Source organism: Pongo abelii, chromosome 6, assembly GCF_028885655.2.
Source record: "Pongo abelii isolate AG06213 chromosome 6, NHGRI_mPonAbe1-v2.0_pri, whole genome shotgun sequence".
Classification (NCBI taxonomy): domain Eukaryota; kingdom Metazoa; phylum Chordata; class Mammalia; order Primates; family Hominidae; genus Pongo; species Pongo abelii.
Window position 1 is genome coordinate 63977162 of NC_071991.2, and position 26568 is coordinate 64003729.

General features: G+C 40.7%; 1 long non-coding RNA gene across 1 annotated transcript in view; it reads right to left on the reverse strand.

Annotated features, from left to right (window-relative positions):
* Positions 1-18186: 18186 nt before the first annotated feature.
* LOC112134369 (uncharacterized) overlaps positions 18187-26568 on the reverse strand; it is a 305398-nt gene continuing 297016 nt past the window's right edge. Inside the window, exon 9 of the long non-coding RNA XR_008526999.2 lies at positions 18187-19540. This is a non-coding gene — a long non-coding RNA (uncharacterized LOC112134369). The remainder of the gene's footprint in view (positions 19541-26568) is intronic.

Here is a 26568-nt window from a genome sequence, read left to right on the forward strand (position 1 = left end):
AGAGAAAACCATTATCACTTAATGGAATTAGAAGATAATTAATTTAAAGTCAGTACAATGGAAACACTATGTTATTAATTTATTATGTGGATAGTTTGCCAGCCAAAGGTGGTGTTCCTGAGGTTTGTTTTCTCTTTTCCTACAAAGGGAAATTAACAAGTGATGTAGATGTGGCAAAGTTTTACTAGTACAATTAAAAGAACTGAAAGGGGAATAACTTTCTCATAAAATGATTCAATGTTCCCTAATACTGTGTACACATGCACCTAAAATAATCTTTCCTGCCACATGTTACAAGCTTCTGATACTTAAACACAGCAATTCACTATATTTCCTTCCACCTAATGCCTAAACTATTATTTTATTTTGTAATGCTCTTCTATCTGATTTCCCCTAACCAAAGCATATTCCCATGAGATGCTAGCACATGTCTCTGGGCCAGTGACACAATTCCCCTTTCTGCATGTTCATCTTCATACTGATTCTCATGCTTAGAAGATCTTACTGATCCCTTCCCATCTGGCCAAACTTCATATAGTTTTCAAAGCCTAGTCCACATTCTAATTACAAACTTCATAATCACTTCTGAATAATCCAATCCTCTTTGATTTCAGCCTTTTCTAAATTCCCAGCATATTCTTTCAACTTTGGAGTCAATTATCCCCTCTGGAGTATGACTCAGTAATTATTTTGTGTGTTAATTTCATTTCTCTACCAACAATGTAAGCTACTTGAGGACAGATAATTCTTTTTTATATGACTTCCACTTCCCAGTAGACCTAGTTGTATGCTAGGCACACACAAAGTACAATACCAGTTTACTTATAACCACTGAGTTGCTTAGAATTCTCAGCATGTGCTAAGTGTTTAATATGGGGCTCACCAATCTTTTACATGTTTAAACATTATCAGGGATTTTGGGTCTTTTGAATGGGAGACAGCCTACATGTTATCTTTTCTGTAATCGACAAGAATTTATATTAAAATAATCATTGTTTGCTTCAGTAAAGCTTAGTAATTTCTTTTACTCTTTAATAAAAAGAGTAAAAGAAACTATTGCTACTGAGATAATAGTTAAGAAACATTTGCAGTAAAATGTAACTAGTCAAAGAAGGATGACATTAAAATCACTCATATCATTTGGTTTAGAGTCAGATTTTTTTTTTAGTGTGGTAAAAGACATGTGACATAAAATATATCATCTTAACCATTTTTGAGTACAGTAGTATTAAGTATATTTTAAGTTCAGTAACATCAAGTACATTCACATTGCTGTGCAACGATCACCACCAACCATCTCTGGAACTCCTTTCATCTTGCAAAACTGAAATTCTGTACCTATTAAACAATAATTCCCCATTACGTTCTTCCCCAGTCCCTTGCTACCACCATTCTATTTGCTGTGAGAGCCAGATCTTTAAAGCTGGAAGAGATCTGTGAGATTATAGATTATCTCATTTTGCAGGCAAGTAAGAAACCAAAACTAGTGGATGAGTTGCTTAGAGTTTCAAAGTCACTTAGAGACAGAGTTTATAGTCAGTCTCCCCAACTCCACAGTCATCTTGTGTCTCAATTTGCCTGGAATAGTCCTGGCTTATGCCTGTTGTCCTGGCCTCTTATTAATAGTGCCTCTCCTCACTCTCAAAAGTGTCCTGGTTTAGGTGATCTCTACTTAATACATACGTTCACCTACTGAACTCTTCCATCCAACATTCTTTTTCCTGTATTAAAATAAAAAGCACATTTATATTCTTTTGCATTTTTTGTATTAAATATTCCTTAAATATTTTTGACATTATTTTTACACCTCAATTGACCAGTTTCTGTCAGGGAAACCAATGCTCTTTTAAGGGTGGTTTGAAACAAAATCTGCAGATTTTTATGGAGAGATTTTCTATGTGCAAAGATCTTAGCAGCTAAATTTACGTGAGCAATAGATGAATTTTCGACAAGCCCATTTGGTTACTTTAATAGAAACAGAGGTCTAGTGTGTTATTACTGTTACTATAGAAAGTGAATGACTTATTACAATTAACAAGAAAACTGTTCGCCAGAATTTATGGATTTTGTTCTTTTTAACCTAATGAGCACTGCGGCGTATTATCACTTATATCACTCTAGATTGCCCAATCACCCTGCATAATATTACTTCAATCCATTTTGAAATAGGTCCAAATTGTCATTTTTTTTGTTCGAGTAATAATCAAGTATTGATGTTTCTTGAGTTCATACAAATGGCTACAACCTCCTTGGACGCAGCCTAGTCAATAGAGTCTGATGTTCACATTAGGGATTTGGAAATCAATGTAGTTTTCCTGTTATTCTTTTATGATTAAATCAATTGAAGTTATTTACTCATAGCAGAAAATATGGGTGATTGCCAGCCCTATGGCTTAGTGAATTGCTTTCTCACTACTGCTGCCCTGTAATGAGAAGGTACATGTTCACTTCAGGGGTTGACTAAAACCTGTTCATGTATAGCAGCAATTTGAGATGCAGAAAGTGTTTATTATTAAAGGCTAAGAGTGTTGAATGCCAAAGGGCATCTTTATCATTTGGCATTGCATTAACATTGACAAAGGAGGGAAACACGCCCAGAAAACCCCTCAGCATTGGCCCAATGGTGCTCAGTTACAGAAGAGAAGCCACGCAGCAGCCAATGGATGATCTTGCCACATCCTCCCTTGTGTACACTGTTATGCGGAGACCTCAGTGAAAGACAATGGAAATGTCAATTGAGCTGAATGGACAGGGCCTATTTGTTGATGGGTTTTCTCTCTTTAACATGTGTTGGGTGACCTGCAGTGTTTCAATGTGGGAATAAATAATGGCTTTATAACATGGGCTGCATTTAATGTGCTTGAATGCAAAATGGTATAAGGGTAAAAGCAAGTCGAGACAGCAATGGAGAAGGCTATGGAGGCGGGAAGAGGCTCTGCAGGGAAGCTGCATGGAAGTAAAATCATTTTCAGCCAAGGAGAATGTCATTTGCTCTTGTATTCTCTATCCGAAGTGAGTAATAAGCAAACAATGGAAGAGCCATTTTGTTTTTAGACCAGTTCTGTGTGAACAGCTGCATTGGACCATGGTGATGCCAAGTCCTTTATAGTTACTTGATCTTTCTACTCTGTTTGATGAGAACAGTGCAAAAGTGGGAAAAATGGGTTGCTCTGGCCAACTTCTAAATGTTCTGGATATCGCTTAACGTCTTTCACTTCCTCCCTCAATAAAACCTGCTCGTAGGAGACGAAAAATAATAACTCTGACAAAGCCTTATCAGAAATTTGGCTTTAAATCTTGCCTTCTGCTCTTGGGGAAGAATAATGAAATAGTCCATATTTTTACAAGAAAGGTCCTGGTTGGCTGGAGTGGAAATTCAGATACAGCTGGCTGGGGGAGGCAGACAACAGCTTACTCCCCCCACCTATACATGTCCATTAATTTATCAAGAGAACAAGGGGCTTCTATGAAAAGTCTTTGAGCCATGTCCATGTTTAATATTCCAGAATGCAGACATGTCTTATGATATGGAGTGAGGTGGAGATTGGGAGGGGAAATAGAAACCAAATTCCAAGAGAGGACTCTGAGATGCTTAAGAAACAATACAAAGGAAAAAAAGGGCAGGCATGATGACTGAAACCCAACCTTCATTCATCCTCCTCAGAGGAGAACGTGGTTCTGGAAGACAGCATGATGGTTTTCACTGAAATTTTCCATGATCCAACCATTCAGCACATACACATGTAAGGCAGAATAGTGTGGCATTAGAGACACACATTTTACAGCCAGGCTGCCTAGGTTCCAAGCCCAGCTTTGCTCCTCACTAGCTCTGTAAGCTTTATTCTTCATGGGTCTATGCCTCAGTTTCCTCATCTATAAAGTGGGAGTGTTAGTAATAGAAGCTACTTAAGACTGGGTACAGTGGCTCACGCTTGTAATCCCAGCACTTTGAGAAGCTGAGGCGGGTGGATCACCTGAGGTCAGGAGTTCAAGACCAGTCTGGCCAACATGGTGAAAACCCGTCTCTACTAGAAATACAAAAATTAGCTGGGCGCGGTAACGGATGCCTGTAATCCCAGGTACTCGGGAGGCTGACACAGGAAAATCGCTTGAACCGGGGAGATGGTGGTCACAATGAGCTGAGATTGCACCTCTACACTCCAGCCTGGGCGACAGAGCGAGACTCCATCTCAGAAAAAAAAAAAAAAAAAAAAAAAAAAAAAAGCTATGGCAGAGTATTGCAGAGTATGTCTGTAAAGATGAAATGAGTAAACCCAGGTAACATACTTAGAACTGTATGTGGTAAGCACTCGACAAATGTAATTATTATTATTATTACTTTGGAGCTATTACTATAAGAATGTTGAATATTGGCCCCCACTCTCTTCTGGCTTATAGGGTTTCTGCAGAGAGATCCACTGTCAGTCTGATGGGCTTCCCTTTGTGGGTGACCCCACCTTTCTCTCTGGCTGTGCTTAACATTTTTTTCCTTCATTTCAACCTTGGAGAATCGTACTATTATGTGTCTTGGGGTTGCTCTTCTCGAGGAGTATCTTTGTGGTGTTCTCTGTATTTTCCTGAATTTGAATGTTGGCCTGTCTTGCTAGGTTGGGGAAGTTCTCCTGGATAATATCCTCAAGAGGGTTTTCCAGCTTGGTTCTATTCTCCCCGTCACTTTCAGGTACACCAATCAAACATAGACTTGGTCTTTTCACATAGTCCCATATTTCTTGGAGGCTTTGTTCATTCCTTTTTATTCTTTTTTCTCTAATCTTGTCTTCTCTCTTTATTTCATTAAGTTGATCTTCAATCACTGATATCCTTTCTTCCGCTTAATCGACTCAGCTATTGAAACTTGTGTATGCTGCATGAAGTTCTTGTGCTGTGTTTTTCAGCTCCATCAGGTCGTTTATATTCTTCTCTACACTGGTTATTCTAGTTAGCAATTCCTCTAACCTTTTTTCAAGGTTCTTAGCTTCCTTGCACTGGGTTAGAACATGCTCCTTTAGCTCAGAGGAGTTTGTTATTACCCACCTTCTGAAGCATACTTCTGTCAATTCGTCAGACTCATTCCCTGTCCAGTTTTGTTCCCTTGCTGGCAAGGAGTTGTGAGCCTTTGGAGGAGAAGAGGCGTTCTGGCTTTTGGAATTTTCAGCCTTTTTGCACTGGTTTCTCCCCATCTTTGTGGATTTATCTACCTTTGGTCTTTGACATTGGTGACCTTCAGATGGGGTCTTTGAGTGGACATGCTATTCGTTTCTGTTTGTTAATTTTCCTTCTGATAATCAGGCCCCTCTGCTGCTTGTCTGCTGGAGTTTGCTGGAGGTCCACTCCCAACTCTGTTTGCCTGGGTATCAACAGCGGAGGCTGCAGAACAGCAAAGATTGCTTCCTGAGCTTTCCACTAGAAGCTTCATCCCAGAGGGCCACCCACCAGATGCCAGCCAGGGCTCTCCTGCATGAGGTGTCTGTCAGCCCCTACTGGGAGCTGTCTCCCAGACAGGATACACGGGAGGAGGCAGTCTGACCTTTAGCAGAGCTCGAACTCTGTGCTGGGAGGTCTGCTGCTCTCTTCAGAGCTGTCAGGCAGGGATGTTTAAGTCTGCTGAAGCTGCGCCCACAGCCACCCCTTTCCCCAAGTGCTCTGCCCCAGGGAGATGGGAATTTTACCTATAAGTCCCTGACTGGGGCTGCTGCCATTTTTTCAGAGATGCCCTGCCCAGATAAGAGAAATCTGGTAGTCTGACCACAGCAGCCTTGCTGACCTGCAGTGGGCTCCACCCAGTTCGAACTTCCCAGCGACTTTGTTTACACTGTGAGGGTAAAACCACCTACTCAAGCCTCAGCAATGGCGGATGTCCTTCCCCCACCAAGCTCAAACCCTCCCAGGTCGATCTCAGGCTGCTGCTCTGCTGGCAGCGAGAATTTCAAGCCAGTGGATCTTAGTTTGCTAGGCTCCACAGGGGTGGGACACGCCGAGCCAGACCACTTGGCTCCCTGGCTTCAGCACCCCTTTCCAGGGGAGTGAATGGTCCTTTCTTGCTGGCGTTCCAGGCACCACTGGGGTATGGAAACAAAGAACTCCTGCAGCTAGTTCAGTGTCTGCCCAAATGGCCACCCAGTTTTGTGCTTGAAACCCAGGGTCCTGGTAGGGTAGACACCGGAGGGAATCTCCTGGTCTGCGTGTTGCGAAGACCGTGGGACAAGCGCAGTATCTGTGACAGAGTTCCTCAGGCTCAGACCTCACGGCTTCCCCTGGGTAGCGGAGAAAATTCCCCGACCCCTTGTGCTTTTCTGATGAGGCCACGCCCCACCCTGCTTCAGCTCCCCCTCCGTGGGCTGCACCCACTGTCCAACCAGTCCCAGTGAGATGAACTGGGTACCTCAGTTGGAAATGCAGAAATCACCTGCCTTCTTCATCTATCTCGCTGGGAGATGCAGATGGGAGCTGTTCCTATTCGACTATCTTGCCAGCAATCTCCCTGGAGTTATTGCTATTACGGGCTATAGTAAAAGGAAAGAAGCCCACTCACACTCCCTAACACTTCAGGGAACTGAGCCTTCCTGCTGTGGGCCCAACCTAGCAGAGCATATCATACAAAGGGAAAGAGTGAGTCCTCTTCTTAGAGTGCCATTGAGGCCAGGTTGCCTTCAGCACTCAACATTTGGGATTGAAATAATAACAGCAGTGGCCAAGATGGCAGCACACTGTCATAAACTCACGAAGTAGGAGGGCGTCCAAGCTGGGCTTCTGATAGCAGTGGTAGTGGCAGTAGTGCTCTACGACCCACCTGTGGCCCAGCTGTAGCACCAATGGCTGCAGCTCAGACTAGTGACTGCTGGGGCCACAACTGGGCCACAGGTAGGTCATAGAGCAAGATGCAAGATTCTCCTTGGAATGTCCAAACAACATTGCAGGAGGGAGGAGGAAACTCAGAAGGTGGATTGGATCAAGGTTTTAAAATAACCCAGATATGGGCTAAAGATCTAGTTAAATTTGTGATTCAGTGACGATAGACTGCACTTAAACCAGCCTCTGTGAGGCCTATGGGTTGTTTGAGCTGCATTCTGTGGGGTTTCTCTGGGGTTATTTGAATCCTGGATTGTGCACTTCTGCACCAGAAATTAACTACTGCCCTAGGGATTGGAGCCAATTTATTTGTTGGTTAAAACTCCTCCTTAGGCATAGAGAATGCTCGTCAGATGTTCAGGAGAGAAGAGAACAAAGTTAGTCTAGAACTTGCAGAAAATGTCCATTTCCCTTCTGCCCTAGGAAGAAACAAGGAAAGAGTATGGTCCCTAGAAAGTGATGTTTAATTACCCCGCATTTCTTAGAGATTTTTAAGAGTGACTTTTTGCTGGAGAAAGACTAGGTGGAAGGCGGCAGGTGTGGCCAGAATCTTTGCCACAATTACAGTTGTTTTTAGCCCCTGACCCCAAATATGCCCCCCATGGGGTGAGGCAGTAAGGAATAATATTCAGCAAACTGAAAAAGAGGGAAGAATTGTAACATTGGCTGTCACAGGCCACATAGAGTCAAGGAGAAGGTGGTGGACAGCTGGTGGCTGAGTAGGTGTAGCAGGAAGGATGCTATGAGAAGGCACAGGGATTAGGCAGGTGTTCAGAAGTATGGCCAGCCTTGCAGGTGGTGTCCTAGGATGTAGCAGCAAACAGGGGAGAAAGTCTCCCCCTGTATCATGATTAGAAACCCTGTTTCAGAAAGGACCTGTGACAAGACACAGTGCAGATTATGCCAGCCTTGAATAAGCCCTATTTGGTCTAGCTTCAGTATCCTGCTTTGAGTCTGGCTTCCAGCTTCCTAGAGGAGAAGGAGGCCACCTTCACTGTCTTCAAAGAGTACTTCAAGACATCTGAAAGAGGCTCAAAATCCCTACCAGTCTTTCAGTTGTTAGATGGACCAGTCACTGCCCCTCAGGGCATGGTCCAGCATGACTGGAGGCCACTGTACTTAGAGGAAGCATGTCCCAGCCCTCAAAAGGCAAAATGCTTAGACTCAGCGAAGCAGGCCTGCTGTGATTTTGTTTTTGTTGCATCAGAGAGTAGTGTCTGAGTCGAAGGCAGTATTGCTAAGAATCAGGCTTAGGGCTCTCTGGGATGGGTGAGGGACACAAATGTAACTGAGACAAGTGCTACCCTTCCTCCTAAGTGGCTCAGCTAACTCTGGAAAAAATTCCTGAAGGAGAGACTGAACAATCCAGGATTGTGATCCAGCAAAAGGAAGAGGGGAGACCGTGGGAACACCTCCACAGGAACCACCATGACTTACCACCTCAAGTGAAACCTGATTTGAATTTTCCCCTCAACATCCCAGCTCCACAGTGAGGAGTAGGGGAGGGGATGCTCCAAACGAATACAGGAGTCACTACCTTTGGCCACGTGGAATCCAGAGCCCCAGTGATGAAATTCACTGAAAGATGATGAGGATGTAGCTGGCAATAAAAGTTGTGAAACCAGCTTGCCCCTTTTGCCAAACCTCAATCTCTGATCTTCTGCCTTGGCAAATCCACTTGCCAGCCTCAGGTTACCCAGAGTGATGAGGAAACTTCCCTGGAACCAGCATAAACTACTTTGCCAAGACAGTGGTCACCTCAGAGCATCAAACTGTGACCATGGAGGAGCTGAAGGCAGTCAACCCAAGTGGACTGCCCTCCGGAAGAGATCAAATTCCCTAGGAGGGGGAACCTTGGCTCAGAGGAGCATTGGCTCAGTCTGATTCACAAACACATGTAAGTCAGCCCTAGAGATTTTTGAGTAGGGGACAGTCACCCGGAAAGACCAAGGGCTGAAGACCTACGGTTACCCACTGGAGGTAACAAGCTTGAAATCTGGGCTTTCAGGTTAATTACACTAAGTAACAGCTGCTTGTAGGAGAAGCTACACAGAAGGCAATGGCAGTATGCAAACAGGCTAACTAGCCTCGTGTTTCCAACCAGCTTCCTCCATCCAGGGCAGTCCTTCATGGAGAGATTCTTCTGAGACCATGTATGTGTGTGTGTGTGTGTTTGGGGTGGGGGTGCTACAACACATCCATCAGGATGATCATGAAACTGCAGACTCACCACTACCACCCAGGCTTCCTTCTTCTCTTTCTTTATCCTTATCTGGTGCTTCTTGTGCCAACACCCTGGTGACTTATGAAGCCAGCAACAGAAAAGCCAAGAGTACTGGCCCCTGTAGCCAAATGTGAAGTATATTTCCTTTTTATCTGTGAAAATACATGAGGCAAATGAGAAGGGCTAGCTTACTTCTGTCCTTCCCCTCCTCCCTTTCTGTCTTTTCCAAGAAAAGCTTATTGTGTAGTGACTAGGTACCTAGTCATACCTAGATTCTAGGTGCCTACAGTCCAGAGGTAGAGATTAGATACATGCATAAGTAACACTATTATAAGGCCAAAAGGGATAAGAGCCATACATCATTTCCGAATTGTGCCAAACGTTTTCAAATACAGGACCTCCACATGCATTCAAGTCAATTTTCAGCTCCTTTTCAGCAACCTAGGTATCCATTTAGTATAAAACCAGGTAAAAATAATCTAATGGCTCCATCATGGTATGAAGGAATTATTCAGTCCCATTTGATCACTTCCAGAATTTTAAAACACTTACAGAATTTAAAGCCATAAAAGTGGTAGATCTACTTTTAGAGTGCATGGTGTTTTTTATTTGTGAGACAGGGTGGCATTCTTGCATGGTTATTTATTTACCGGCACGCAGTCTGCTATCTGGATCTCTGTTACTGTACATGGCTCAGGATGTGGGCTGCAGGAATAAGCCTCCAGGATAATTGCTTCATTCCTCCAGAGGCTCTGGCACCCTTTAAAAGAGCATTGGTCCTGGCACATATGCCTCTCAGCTGCATCTGGGATGCAAGGGCTTAGGCTGCTTGGGAATATAATGTACTGGAATAGAATTATTTCCAGTGCAAAATGCAAAGCTGAGGAAGTGGTGTTGGTAGTTCCTGTACTGGTTTGGAGCATCCCCTCGCCTACTCCTCACTGTGGAGTTAAGGTAATTTGGAGACTCACCAATTTTATGATCTGGTCACCATGTAGCTGAACAACTACTTCATTTTTTGCTAAAATTATTTGATAAAGAAAGTGAACATGACAAGTTCCTATATCCAGGACAACCTATGCTCTGGGGTTTTGTCAGGAGCTGGTGCATCCCTTCATTTCTCTCTTACCCTTACACAGGTGAGCAGAGGACTGGGGATTTTCTCTTAGCTGAAAGAGATAGTTACATGGGTTGTGCTTCTAAGTCTAATATACATCTGGTAGAAGAATATAGAGTTAAATAAATGTGCTTAGCCACACATGCGTTACCAGAAGCAACTTAAAAGGCCTTTGAGAGCTAAATGTTTTCCGTGTCCTTCCTACCAATAAAAGAGGCTGCACTTAGCCATAAGTCATCCCGTCAGTCATGCGTCATGAAGTACAAACAAGCAGCCGCTACTTTTGGGTGATGACCTCAGGTATGTAATAGAACTGTGTAACCCAATTCTTGAACTAGAGCAATTAAAATCAGCTTTCTAGTAAAGAAAAAGTAATAAGTAAAAGATTAATCATTGATAAATAAAAGCAGTTCAAAGGTTTTTAAGAAATAGATTTCCCAACGCGTTTCCTTTTATATCTCTGAAATACATTAACAAATCCTAACATTCAAAAATAATGGACTCATCTGTGTTCTTCTTCCTGGTATTTTTAATTTCCAAAAGTATTTGTATACCTTTCCTCTTGCTGCTATAACAAATTGCCACCAACTTGGTGGTGTAAGGCTACACAAATTTATTCTCTTAAGTTTTGGAGGTCAGAAACCCTAAAATCAAGGTGTCAGTAGGATGCCTACCTTTGGAGGTCCTAGGGAGAATGTTTCCTGGATTTTTCCACCTTCTAGAAGCTGATGATTTCTTAACTCATGACTCTACATCACTCTGACCTGTGGCTTCCATTGTCTCATCCCCTACCCTAGCTCTGGCTGTCCTGCCTCACTCTGATAAGGACTCCTGTGATTACACTGGGTCCGTCAGATAATCCAGGATAATGTCCCCATCGCAAAATCTTTAATTCAATCACCTCTGCAAAGTCTCTTTAGCTATGTAAGTAGGTAACATTATAGGTTCCAGGGATTAAGACATGAACATCACTGGAGGTCATTATTCCATCTGCTACAGTCATTTATTTGGAGGAGTATTTCTCATTATAAATAGGGTTCTTGGTGGCTTTTGTTTCCACATTCAGGTTTTCTTATAATATATTTACCCATCTGGAAATTCAGCCATAAAAGTGGCATGTTCATGTTCTTTCTCTACCTCTCTTTTCACTCCTACCCTACTAAAGCAAAACTAAGAAAAGCCATAAATATGGTGGGTTGCTGGATATAACTGCCTCAAAATGTGTTGTATTATAATTCTTCTTTAGGCTATTTACATAAAATTACATAAGCATATATATCATAGCATTTAATTAAATCATCACTGCTAATTCTTGAAGATGTAGCGTGAGGTTTATAAATCAATCAGATGTTATGAAATTTCTTATGCCCTATAGCACAGTTTCATTCAAGTTTACCATATTCATATTTTCAATTTAGAAAAACAATGAATGAACATTCTGAGATAGAGAAGTAGCATCTTTGTTCTTCACAATACATAAAAGTATTGTGAGTGAACTAGAATTTGGGGAGCATAATATAATTTTATGCTGTTTATGAAAAGTAGTGAGTAGGCACTGGATTGAGACATGCCAAGTTTCAGTCAAAAGTAAATTTTATGGCTGTATGTTAGGTCCCTTAAAACAGGAGAGTGTAATGGAAATTGTGACAGGCACTTAATTATAATGACACTACTCAGTGTGGATATAATAAACATGTGGGGCTAGTTCATAAACCACCCCAATGCAGCCAGGAAACCTGTGAGTAACAGAACAGTCACCAAACAGCCATGTCTTTTGAGTTTGCTTTAAAAGCAAGTAGGAAGAAAGAAGGCCTCCCAGATTCCACTGGATGTGATTCTTTGGCTTGGAGTTACACGACGTGGAGTCCTACATTCGAACAGCAAGGTGGGAAGACAGGAACTCTCAGCAGTATAGGGTGTCTCCCGTTGGTCCAAAATCAATACTAGTCGGAAATGAAAGCCAATACCTTTAGAAGACGGTGATTTGAATGAACATTGGAATAGATGGTGCTGCCTGATTGGCAGCAGCAATTTCAATACAGGAAAATCTGCTAATAGAAGTTGGCAGTGGACCAGTTAGAAAGGACTTGTAGTAATTCAGTTAGCAGGCAATAAACGTATGCAAAAATATCAAAATATCTGAAGATAAGTGGTAGAGAAATGATCTCCATACACATCATTCAGGACTCAAGAAGTAGGAAAGCCTAGTCTTATGCCATTAAAGACCTGTGTGTCACATTATGGGCATAACAGATAGCATTTAGTCAAGTTTGGAACTAGAGAACTGTGAAAATCAATAAAGGTTACATTTGTTTAAGGAAAATAACTTCTCCATTTGATAAGAGAACATAGGATATTGGGTGCCAAATAAATAATCCTGGATGAATTCTGCAAAACAAGCTCTGCTGGACAAGTCAATATGCTGAGGAAAGGAGGAGAGCAAATTGATAGAATCAGGATAGAACACCATAACTGGAAGGGAAAGAGGGAGAGAGAAAGGGAGAGAGAGAGAGAGAGAGAGAATGAATTTAAATGTGTGCTACTCAGAGAATCTTGTTAAAAAATGCAAATTCTGATTCAGTAGGTCTGGGATGGGGCCTGAACCCCTGTATTTCTGACAAGCTCCCAGGTAATGCTGAAGTTGCCAGTCTGTAGACCACACTTTTCAGAATAAGGATTTCAAGAACTCCCAGTATGGGATTCACATCACCTTGGGCATTTCTGAAGATAAAATGGAAGTCAAGCTGGTTTCTATATTTCACAAAGCTTAAGAAATAGTGAGAATTTATTTTACCTAAAACAAGATGGCACAAGTAAATCAAAATATTGAGTGACTTTGCATCTGCTTGCTACTCACTGGATTCCTGGCTTAAACTGCCTATCTTTAACGCTTTCTAACTATGTGTCCTCAAGTAAGTTTAGGTAATCCTCTCTGTCTTTGTCCCATCATCTATAAAAAGGGACTGACAATAAAACCTACCTTGCAAGGCTGTTGGAAACCAAATCTGCAAACCTGGGGTACAACTTTTATGTTAAGAAGTCGGGAAATTTTCTGACTGAGGAATGGAAACTTAGTTGGGCTCTTTCTTGACCATGCACACAACTACTTACAAAAGCAGATCTGAAGTCCAGGTTTCAACCCCCAGGTGAAAAGCTTTTCTTACCTCTTAATTCTAAAAATGCTTTTAAAAGTTTTTTCCAATAAGTTAATGATAAAAATAGATAAAATATGAATCACACTCAAACTTCAAGCAAGCAATGCTATATTCATTTTCATTTTCTCATTAATCACTTTCTTCCTAAATTCTTGCAATCTGATCTGTGTCCCTACGTTATGCAGGGTCCACCCTTTCTGCACCCACCATGGCTGAACCTGATGGTCTAATATCAAACTTTATCCTTCTTGACCCTATTGTCTGCCTCTTATGAAAGTGTTTCTTTCATGACCTTTATAAAGGAACACTACCTTGACCCTCTTTCTTCATCTTTCATTGCTCATTCTCTCTGCCTTCTTGGCTCTCTTTCTTCACTTGTTCTAATGGTAAACCTTCTTTACCTCAACCTTTTGTTATTTATACCCTTTTCTTATCTCTGTTTTTCTTGATAGTCTTTCAGATATATTATTCATTCCGTCATCTTCAATCCAAATTTACCGACTTTGAATCTTAGCATTAGAAAAGAACTTAATAATTGCATTTAATAACCTATAATGTGTGTTTTTGTGGAATAAATTGAGTTTCAGACAAGATGTTTCCTGAGGGCCACAGAGCACATGATCTGCAGAGCTGGAACCAGGTTATGTGTCTTCTCAGACAGTTGGCATGGAATAGTCTGGGAGGAGCGTGGGCTCTGGGGTCAGGTCATCAGGCATGCTCTTTCTGGTCCTGCCTCTTCTTATTTGCCTGTGGAATTGAGCAAGCAAGTTAGCCTTTCTATGCCTCAATTTCCACTCCTGTAAGTGAGACTATCACTGGGTTTGGGCCATAATCCTGAAAGATACAATCCTGAATGCCATAATCCTGAATGTTGAAATCCTGAATGTTGAAATCCTGAATGATCAAAATCCCAAAAATATAACTCTGGAAAAAATAATTTAAAAACATTTTAAAGACATTTATTTACTCTTTTAAAAAAGGATTTATTTGAAACATAAAAACATGAAAGAACCCTTCATAGGCCACTTTACATAATAAAAAGGCAATAATAACATACATATTTTTGCAAGTATAAACAGGTATAGTAATGACAGTTGCACAAGTATAACAGTTACTAGCAGACAAACCCTATTCATAATAAATAAATGAAAAAGCAAAATGTATTGATGCTTATCACTATGGCTGGTAATTGTGTGCCCTCGGCTTCATGACTGCGATCATCTGAAATGCTGTGACAGACAATCTAAGTCTTTTGATGAGATCCATCTAAAACTGTAGTTGGTCAACACCACATATTCCTTCATTTATTGAGGAAGTTGTAATGTTTTTACATAGATGAACAATGCTTACACACAAAGTCAACATTGTGATAGTGTGCTTTCCTGGAGTGAAATTTGCAAAAATGTATAAAACAGGTTATAACTCTCTAAAAGTCTTTACACAATGTATATCTCCAGTATTGGAAATAAAGCAAAGATGAAATACATAGCAACATAGCATAGCAAATTGTAAAAAATAATACTGACAATTTAAAATTGTAAAATTGTAAGAAACAACAACAACAACAAAAAGGAAACAAAACGCTGCAGCAACTAAAAAGAAAATTTGACATATGAAAATATATTACAGGGATAGATCAGGGACAGGTCCATAAGAGATGATGTCAACTTTTACAATTATTAGCTATACAGTTGGCCCTTGAACAACACGAGGGTTAGAGATGCCAATTCCCTGCAGAGCTGAAAATCTGCATCTAACTTCTGACTCTCCTAAAACTTAGCAAATAGCCCGCTGTTGACCAGAGGCCTTGCTGATAATGTAAATAGTCAACACATATTTTGTATGTTATATGTGTTTTATATATATATTGTATTCCGCAATAAATATAAGCTACAGAAAAGAAAATATTGTTAAGAAAATCATAAGGAAGAGAAAATGTATTTATTCTAGGAAGTGAATCATCATAAACTCTTCATCTGCTTTGTCTTCATGTTGAGTACGCTGAGGAGGAGGAGAAAGAGGAAGGGCTGGTCTTGCTCTCTCAGGGGTGGCAGAGGTGAAAGAGTGGAGGAAGTGGAAGGTGAGTCAGGAGAGGCAGACACACTTGGTGTAATTTTACGAAAATACACCGTAATTTTTGTCTGACTTTTTGTTTCTCTAAAAATATTTTTATATCTTTCCAATCCTTTTTCCACCTGATATAGTTAGACTTTGTGTCCCCACCCAAATCTCATTTTGAATTGTAATCCCGGTGTATTGAGGGGGAGACCCAGTGGGAAATGACTGGATCACAGAGGCAGTTTCCCCCATGCTGTTCTTATGATAGTGAGTGAGTCTCATGAGACCTGATGGTTTTAAAAGTGGCAGTTTTTCCTGTGATTGTGTTCATTCTCTTTCCTGTCACCTTGGGAAGAAGGTACCTGCTTCTCCTTCCACCATGATTGTAAGTTTCCTGAGGCCTCCCTAGCCATGCTTCCTGTTAAGCCTGTGGAACTCTGAGTCAATTAAACTTCTTTCCTTTATAATTGTCCAGTCTCAGGTAGTATTCTTTATTTATTTTTATTTTTTTTTTTGAGATGGAGTCTCGCTCTGTCTCCAAGGCTGGAGTGCAGTGGCCCAATCTTGGCTCACTGCAACCTCTGCCTCCCGGGTTCAAGTGATTCTTCTGCCTCAGCCTCCCAAGCACTTGGGACTATAGGCGCGTGCCACCACGCCCGGCTAATTTTTTGTATTTTTAGTAGAGACGGGGTTTCACCGTGTTAGCCAGGATGGTCTTGATCTCCTGACTTCGTGATCTGCCCACCTCAGCCTCCCAAAGTGCTGGGATTACAGGTGTGAGCCACCGTGCCCGGCCTCAGGTAGTATTCTTCATAGTTTGAAAAAGGACTTAATACACCACCATTTACTTTAGCTTCAGCACCCATATCATAGAAAGGCCTATGTCATAAAAGAAGTCAAAAGGAGTCTTGGATAATTAGAGCCTTTCTTCCACATTGTCTAATATCAATTTGTTTTCTGGCACTGCTTTTCCTACATCCTCTTCTTCATTGCCTGGGAATGGTTCAGAATTTCTCTAAGATCCATATCTTGAAATCCTTCACCCTGCACCTTTTTTGTGTTTGCCATATTCACAATCTCATTCATGATTTCCTTGATTGGCTCTGTTTTAAATCCTGTGAAGTCATGCACAACATCTGGACACAGTTTTCTCCAGCAGGAATTTGTTGTTTTGAGCTGATGGCTTTCGCAACCTTTTCTCTAACAATGATGGCGTCTTCAATGGTGTACTCTTTCCAGGCTTTCATGATGGTCCCTCTATTGGGGTTCTCTTTCGCAGTGTTGGCAATCCTTTCCATAGAGTACTGTGTGTAATGAGGCATAAAGGTCCTTATGACCCCCTGATCTGAGGCTGAATTAGAGACATTGACTTTGGGGAATAGTAGAGCGCTTTGACACCTTTAGTGTTGAATCCATGGGGTTGTGGGTAGCCAAGGAAATTGTCCAATATCAAAATAACTTTAAAAGTTCATTACTGGCAAAGTACTTCCTGACATCAGGGACAAAGCATCGATGTAATCAATCTAGAAAAAGGTTCTCATTGTCAAGGTCTTCTTGTTGTACAACCAAAAGACTGGCAGCTGGTATTTAACTTTGTTCTTCAAAGCTTAGAGGTTAGCAGCTTTATAGATAAGGGCAGTCCTAATCATAAACCTGACTGCATTTGTACAAAACAGTCGGGTTTGCCTCTTCCTGGCCACCTTCATTCCTGGTACTCACTTCTCTTCCTTACTAATACATGTCTTTTGTGACATTTTTTTCCCCCAGAATAGAGCACTTTTGTCTGCAACAAAAACCTGTTCAGGCAGATATTCTTTCCCCTCAATGATTTTCTTAAAAGGTGTCTGGGAACTCATCTGCTGGCTCTTGGTTGGTAGAAGCTGCTTCTCCTGTTATCTTGACACTTTTAAAGTCAAATCTCTTTCTAAAATTATCAAACCATCCTTTGCTGGCATTAACTTCTCTACCTTCAGATCCTTCACCTTCCTTTTGCTTTAAGTTGGCATATAATGACTTGTTTTTCCTTGAATCATATTAGAATCTATCAGTATGCCTTTCTTGTAGCAATCCTGCACCCACATAAAAGCTGCATTTTTGATACGAGATGAAAAGATATTTCAAAAAAACTGCCAAGTTATCATGCCTGCTGGCATAGCTGCAGCAATGGCTTCACATTCTTTTGTCCTTTTTTAATAATGGTTTTTCACTGGATTCATTTATCTTGAAATGGTGGGCAACCACAGCAGTAGACCTCAATCTTGATAGTACATATCAAGAAATCCAATTTTTTCTTGTAATATCATGACTTTTCTCTGCTTCTTGGGAGCACTTCCAACATCACCAGTAACATTTCACATGGGTCCGTGGTGTTAGTCAAGGTTTATGGTAATGCACTAAACATCAGAAAAATATAGGAGAATCTTGAGAAATCACTTTTCACTGTGATGTGCAATTTACTGGAGAGACAATTGCTCATGCAGAGATGATTAGTGTCACACGGCATTTTAAGTGGATACTTGCAACACTTGACCTCACTGTAATAGCAACAGGAGATGGCTACAAACTTATTACGGTGTACAGTGTGTACCACAGTTGATTTTGTGCAGTTATGATTTAATACTGCAACTTTACATTTGTTTACTTGACTGAATGGCACATGTATCATCTATAAGTGTTTGTGTATATAAGTTTAGATAAATTTTAACTTTTTGTAATAGATGTAAGTATATTTTATGGCAGAAAATAATATAATAGACTAATATCTACATGTATTTTTTATGCATTCATGAAATAGCTAACTTTTTCTTAATTTTTATATATTCCCAGGCTATGGAGTTTGTCTGTGAAATTTTTCAAATTGTTGTAAATCTCCAAAATCTTTTCCAATATATTTATTGAAATAAATCCATGTATAAGTGGACCTATGTAGTTCAAATCCATGTTGTTCAAGGCTCAACTGTATTTTAAAGTATTGCATTGCGATGAATAGCTGATTTTTTTGTTGGGGGGAGGGGTGGGGCATGGCTCTCCTTGGAGAATATGTTCATATTCATTTTCTATGTAACACTACTCTTTTTGAAATTCTTCCATGATTCAATATACACCAATTTGAGCATTCCCTGTTAAAGTTTCTCATCTTCTGTGCCATGCTTCTATGTTGCTTTGGATACTCAGAAATTTATTACACATGCACTGGTATACAGACCACAAATCTGGTGGAAACAATACGGTAATCAAACAGCAACACTGTTGCTTAAGTGTCTTTTCATCCTACAATGCACAGAATTATTTTTGAAACAGTAACTTTGCTGGCTTCTTTAGGCAAATGTGGCTTTTATCCATCCATTATCAGCTGGAAAGAGTGCCAATGCAGAAAAATGACACATTTTTGAACTGAAAGTTTGTCCTGGGTTGGTGGTGCATGCCTATAGTCCCAGCTACTTGGGAGGCTGAGATGGGAGGATTGCTCGAGCCCAGGAATTTGAGGCTGCAGTGAGCTATGACTGCATCTGTGACTAGACACTGCACTCCAGCCTGGGCAGTGAGACCCGTTATCTACATAAAAAGAAAAAATAAATACACTGAAGTTTTTATTTTGGTCCAATGGAGTGGCCGATCCACTCATCTGAATTTTCTGCCAAATACAAATAAAAACAATAAAACATAGTAGTTTCTCCTAACATGATGCAGCTGTCCTGCTACACCTGGAAATGCACTAATCCCTTCCCCAGAATTTGGCTTTTAGGATTTCAATCTTTTGGGATTTCAAATGTTAGGGATTTTAGACTTTAGGGGTTTTGATCTTTCAGGATTTTAATATTAGGTATTATGACATTCAAGATTGTGGTTTTTCTGGGGATTATGATTGGCATCGATATTCCCACCTATGCCACAGGGTTGTGCTCTGGAGGCCTCAGAAATTTCTCAGTGGGTACCTGGCCTAGTGGGGGATTTCTATACTGTTCCTTCCCTTCTTCTCTTATGTTTATAGCCTACTTTCTGCTCCTTAGGAGATGACTCTTGGGCATTTATCTCAAGTCCTGATCTTTTGTTGGACACCAATCACCTGATGGGTATTTTCTTGTATGTGGTTTATGATCTTCTCAAATTCAACATGTCTTGAATTCAATTCAGCACCTTGAAACCAAATAAAACAAGCTATTAATGTTGCCATTTTTGATAATACAGTTAGTTTCAAGTCTCTCAGACACAATTTTGGAACCACCTCTGATATAGTTTGTTTGTGTCCTTACCCAAACCTCACCTTGAATTGTAATAATCCCCACATGTCATGGGCAGAGCCAGGTGCCAGGTGGAGGTAATTGAATCATGAGGGCGGTTTCCCTCATACTGTTCTTGTGGTAGTAAGTCTCACAAGATCTGATGGTTTTGTTAAAATGGGCGTTCCCCTGTACAAGCTGTCTCTTGCCTGCTGCCATGTAAGAACTTCACTTCCTGCCATAATGGTGAGGCCTCCCCAGCCACTTGGAGCTGTGAAGTGAATTAAACCTCTTTCCTCTGTAAATTACCCAGTCCTGGATATGTCTTTATTAGCAGCATGAGAACGATCTAATACAACCTCTAATACCCCTTACTCCATTCCCTACCTTCAATTAGTCAGTCTCCAGCTAATCTTAGTTTTCCACCATGCCCCATCCTTTTCATGCCCTCTTCCACCATCCTCTTTTACACCTTCACAATGTCACTCCTCAAGTAATGACAGGTCATCACATTGGGATCCTGCCTTCACCTTTGGGCTTCCTAAGCCAACCTGCATACCACCGCCAGTCTCAGCTTCCCAAAGCACAGTTCCAACAATGTTCTTCTCCCACTCAGAAGCCTTCAGTAATTCTTCATCAGCAATTCTCAGTGTTCTCTGAAGACTTTCTGTGATCCAGTCTGAATCTTTCTAGGATTCAGAAACTTAGGCTTTAGCCAAATCCATCTATTTATTTTTCTCTAAATCGCCCTTTTCTACCTCTGACCTTTGAAAAAGAACTGTGGTGAAATACGCATAACATAAAACTTAGCTTCTTAACTATTTTTAAATGTATAGTTCAGTGGCATTAATTATATTCACATGGTTGTGCAACCAGCACCACCATTTCTTATACAACCATCACAACTACCTTTTCATTCTTGCAAAACTGAAACTCTGTGCCCATTAAACAAAAAACTCCCCATTTCCCCAGTAGACTGGTTGCCCTGGCAACCACCATTCTACTTTCTGTTTTTATGAATTTGACTACTCTAGGTTTATTTTACCTAAGTAAAATTGTACATTAAATCCTTTCATGACAAATTATTTCCCTTAGTATAATGTCCTCAAGGTTCATCTCTATTGTAGCATTTGTCAGAATGTCCCTCATTTTTCAGGCTGAAAAATATTCCATTTTATGTACATACCACATTTTGTTTATCCATTCATCTTTCAATGAATACTGTTTGGTTGTGTATTTTGGCTATCGTGAATTACACTGCTATGAACATGGGTCTACAAATTTTACCTCTGAACTTTGCACCCACCATCTCTTCCCCTGTGGAATATCCTTTTTTATTATCTCCACTGATTAGAATTCTACTAAAACTTCAAGTTCCAGGTGGGAATAATCTTTGCCTGAAGCTGACCTAGATCATTACACCTCTAATAGCAAGTACTGGGAATGCTCACCTGGCACTTATCATATAGATACTTGTGTTCAGTTTATCTTTTATTGTAGGAGTGTTTTGTAAGCCTTTGAGGCTAAATAGAGTGAGTTTTCCCACACTGTTTCGTTGGTTGGTTAACAGGTTACTGTAGGACTTGGTTTAGTGATTTTACTAGAGTGGGTATGTAATTCATAAGTTTCAGGGAGATAATTGTGAGGAGAAGGAGGAGATCGAGAAAAAGGTGGGCAGTGAGCAGAGATTATTTTCCTATTGATTGTAAATCAGTATTGTTATTGAAATGTCAAGAATAACAAAAATACTCTCATTTAATCAGTCCTAACTTTCAGACCTTTTAAAATACACATCATCACACAAAAATCCTATATGTAGTATAAGCATCATTGGGCTCAGAAATGGTTATGTGACTTACTAAAAGTCACACAGCTAGTAAATGTTGAACTCAAGACCAGAAACCAGGTCTCTGCATGCCTGTTTCCTCCATCCCCCAGCACCCAGGTTCTGAGAACTCTGGGGTTGCCAGAATCTGACTTCAGAGCCTAAGGAGTATTTTACCATTTTTTTTCCTGCTCCTTTTACATATATTCTCCTTGTCTTGTGCTCTCATGAGCAGAGAAAACATTTAAAGAATTTTGACAAGCTCATAATGTGGCTTAGAATAAACTGAATGAAAAGTCAATATGGATGATCATAGCTCAGCGAATTGTGGAAATACACTCTAGAGAATGGCCGGATATTATGCACAGCATGAAAACATTTAGAAGCTGGTTGACCATGGGCTGAACATGAACTAGCAATGTGGGAACTTGAAGCAATGGTAAAAAATGGATTTTGTTAGGACATCATAAAAGAAATAAAAGATTAATGACCTATATAGTAATTCTCACCCCTTACCCCCCACCAAGAAAAAATGAAACATTATCAGAGAATTTTTTTTCTCTTATTGAGGATTTATGATTTGTGGATGTATCTTGGGGATAAAAACCATAAATTTATTCATTTATTTACTTAAGTGTATTAAATACCTATTAAATAGCAGGCATTGTGGCAGGATTACAGAGGAAAATCCAGTCCCCATCTTAAAAAATCTAATGTGTAGCTTTAGAAATAGGCAGATTTTAAAAATATTAAAATTGGAAAGAGATACATGTATAAAATCCTCAAAAAACAGACAACAGAAATGCCTAACCCCAATTAGGCTTCCGGAGTTGGTTAGAGAAGGCTACCTGTCTGGGTTGGGAGTGAATTAGGAAGAAAGGGGGATGAGTGGTTCTTTCCCATAAATAAAGCCACTGGAGCCGTGACAGGAAAGTAAAAGAAAATGTGGCTGACTCTTGCTGGTTGGTAAGGTTTGGCTTTGTGTCCCCACCTGAATAATATCTCAAATTGTAATCCCTGTAATCCCTACGTGTCGCGGGACCAGGTCGGAGGTGATTGGATCCTGGGGGCGGTTTCCCCCCTGCTGTTCTCGTGATAATGAGTGAGTTCTCATGAGATCTGATGGTTTTATAAGTGTCTGTCATTTCCCCTGCTTGCACTTCGCTTCTCACCTGCCACCATGTAAGACGTGCCTGTTTCCCCTTCCACCATGATTGCAAGTTTCCTGAGGCCTCCCCAGCCCTGGGAAACTGTGAGTCAATTAAACCTCTTTCCTTTATAAATTACCCAGTCTGTGGTATTTCTTTATAGCAGCATGAGAATGGACTAATACACTGGCAAAAAGTAGGTGTGGTTGACATCACAGGTATGAGCCTGGAAAGTGGTGGGAAATGAGGCTGGTGAGGAAGGTATGCCTATGGTCATGAATGGAGGCGTTGGATTTTAATGTGTAACTTACCTTGGTTTCCCTAGGGCAGTCCTTGACCCATTGGCAAGCATTGTGTGTTTACTGGTTGGACAAATAAGTGAATGCTTCACAAAATCAATGTGAAAAACTGTAGAAACCAAGCTATTTGAATCTGAGGATGGGCTGCCTTTAAATGGCATTTTATGAGGATGGTTTATGACATTTTGTCTATGCGACGCAATGACAACACTAAACAGAATAAAGGGAAACTAACACAGAGAAAGACTTAGGTTCTATGCAAGAAAGAACCTCCTGGCTGTGAACAAGTTACTCAGCAAATAGCTTGATTATTCCAACTCAGGGAAGACATTGGTTCTTCCTGCAAGAGCTCTTGAAACATGATCACAAGCCACTCTGGAGTCAGTTTAGGTGCAGTTTTCCCTAACTGTATACTGGTGAAAGCCTTGGCTCTGATCTGAGGAGCAACACCATTTCAGGATGCCAGCAACAACTTCAGGTGCAAGTGCAAGCTTAGCATAACTTATTTCTCCCTGCTGCATCCTGACTGATGTGATTGCAGTTGTATTATTTTGACTGCTTTCAAGGTAACCTTTTCCGCCTTTTATGTGTATTCAAGATAGTTGGCAAGTGGTGCCCCTATTGCTTTGTAGTCACCTGTGAGGGTAGGGAAGAGGAAGGCAGGGATAGAGGACATTTAAAGAAAGAGCAGTTTGCTGCGCTCCCTCTGGAGACCCTCCCGCCAACACCTCTCATTACTTTTACCGACATTCTACTTCTCCACCATAGCTTACCGGCAGCACGGGACACAAAGTGATAGCAGCACTCCCAGTCCACACTCAGAGGCCCCTCAGAGCATCCAGCAATGTTTCTCACCCATGAAACCTCAGCCCAGCTTGGGGAAATCTTCCTGTTTACAAAAGGTTTTGCACAGAGCCAGCGCACAAGAATATACAATCTGATTTTCATGATAAAAGACGATTTTGCATATTTGAAAATGCTTAAAACCATTGCTCAGGCTGATGGATCCCCAGTGCCATTTTTTGCTGGCCCAATGGCAGCCTCCCTGGGCTGACTGGCAGCAGCAGGAGTCAGAAAATGTTTGCATCAGGGCAACCACAGCCAGGATTTGCTAATAGAGACAATACCTTGCCCTGAAGGCAGTTTCCAGCTGCAGCCCTGAAGCACACACGTTGAGAATGTATCACACAGAACTGTCAGTCAGTACTGGAGCCAGAAAATCGTTGTTTCAAATGTTACAGTACAGGAAAATCGCCTCTCTGCACTTGCAGCCAAAAAAATGACAGCTTAATTTATGCCACACTGAAGCTACATTACAGAGCCATTCAGCTTGGCAGTTAAGTACGCTCCATGCTCACATCTTCCCCCTGTGCAAGTGTGCTGGGGAGAAATACATAGGGGCTATAATAAGGACAATTGACCGTGGGGTTTGCCATGTCAGTGGAACTAAATACAGGTGAAACAGTATCAGCAATAAAATACATCACCCCCACCTCATTTGCAAAACCCACTTCTGCCTGTGCAGTTGCAAATATTCAGGAAGGCTCTGAGGCAACATTGTTATGCACAGGATAGATTAGGGAGAGATGTGCTGGTGTCAACCCCCTGGGTTTTATGTTAAGGGGAGGTGCTGCAGTATTACCCGTGACTTTGAAAATTATGTCAGTATCCTTGACGCAGACCTTCAAAACTTGGCAATGTTTACCCTTTCTGAAATTAAAAATCTGACGGTACTATACTGTAGCCAAGTATCCGTATTTTTCATCTAGATGTACATTAGAGTATTAAAGATAAACTTAATAGTCAAGTTTTTTTAAGCCAATCCAAATAATTATCATCAAGTTTTTATTTCAGCACTATTTCTGTATTTTTCATGCACAATGAACCCTCATCTACTTGAACGCATAACACTTTGACTTCTTCCGGCAGCAACAACAGAAGGTAGAGATTAGCTAGAGGTGTTTTTTTCTTCATATTCTCAACTGGGAAACTTCTGTAATGTCACTGAAATTCTAATAGATAAATAGTCTAATTTATATTGACATTTCAGATGAGAAATCAAAGTTTCCTTGACATAATTCTATCACGGTACACTGCTACCATATAATACAAAGAAGTCCAAATTTCAGCATCCCTTTCAGAGGTACCCTCTTTCCCAGAATGACCACCTAGAATTGAAACATTAATTGGGTTTCAGAATATTTTGCCAAAAAGAGATTTATAAGTAATTTACAAAATATTTATAAGGCAACCCTTGTAAAATATAATGGCCCCAAGAAAGCAGGCTCTCTGCAATTGGCTTCTCCCTGCTCAGTAAGCCATTCATAATAAAATGAGTAGCCCTCAAAAGAGAGCAAATGCATTTGCAATGGCTGTTGATGTGCTATAAATCATTCTCAATAAAATGACTTGCAGAGATAAATGATACATATCTATTTAATAATCCATTATCCAAAATAAATATTCTACCTTAAAATAAAGCAAATGCACTCGCACTGGTTGTTGATGTGTTAGAGCTGCTCAGGCTAATGGTAAAATGATTTGTAAAGTGGAGCTCTGATGCTGGGCATTGTGTCCTGTGTGCTCAGGAGATATTAATATCTCTTCATAACTCATCCATAGAAATGCCTTAAAGTAAAAACACCAACCAAAATGTTCCCAAATATCTGTAACCATGCTCATTTTAGCTTCTTCACTGAGTGCCTTTGTTGTCAAAACACAGGCTTTTTTTAGTATGGATCTGTATAGGAGTCATGTGCTACTAGGCTATGACAAACAAGGCTAGACAGATTTCTAATCTCTAGGAGTTTATCATGTAAAATAGGCCATTGTTAGCCATGCCAAAATCAATGCTACACAACGGGAAAAGCACTCACATTTTAAACAAGCAGGAGGATAAAGAGTTATTCTAAAAAATTGTTTCCCAAATTAAAAATCTCACTGAGCTCAACACACATGGCTGTTTTCCATCCAAATACCCTACTTTTGGCTACTTCTTCTAGCATCCTTTGGTCTGTGTCACCCTTGGCTCAGCTCTCAAAAGCAGGTCACAAAGCAGAATGACTTTGGACAAGTCAGTTCTCTCTGTTGCTCGCATGCTTGCTTGCTTGCTGGCCAGTCTGCAATAAAAGGACTCCATCCTAGGTGACCTTTAGAACCTCTTCCAGCTTTAAATACCTGCAATTCTTAGCATTTTGCTTTCCTTTAATGTTTACCTTTATAATCTCACTCTCTTCTCTTTCTTTTCTGGTTCCTCTGTCCAAGATTTTAAAATTTTTTCTAATAAGCCTAACGTTGTCCCACATAGTTAGAACCTTAAAAGGATGACTGCGGTCACAATTATGGGAATGTCGTATTCAATTTATTGAATTGATCACTCAAATATTCCCATGTACCTGTTTGGACAGAACATGGATCCATCTTCCCTTCACCATCCTGAGCCCATCACAGGAGAATTTTCTTGTTCAGTGGCCTCCAGCCAAGTGGCATTTCCTGTCCTTTTGCTTGCCTACTATTCACAATCTTGTCTGTAACGATGGCCTACCTGTCACAGAACTCTTGCCTAAAGTTAAATGACAAGTGAAGTCTCATCCTGATTAACTGACAGTTCCATAAACCCTTTACACACCCTCGTGTCATGCTAGACATTACCAGTTCATGTGCCCAGAGTTTT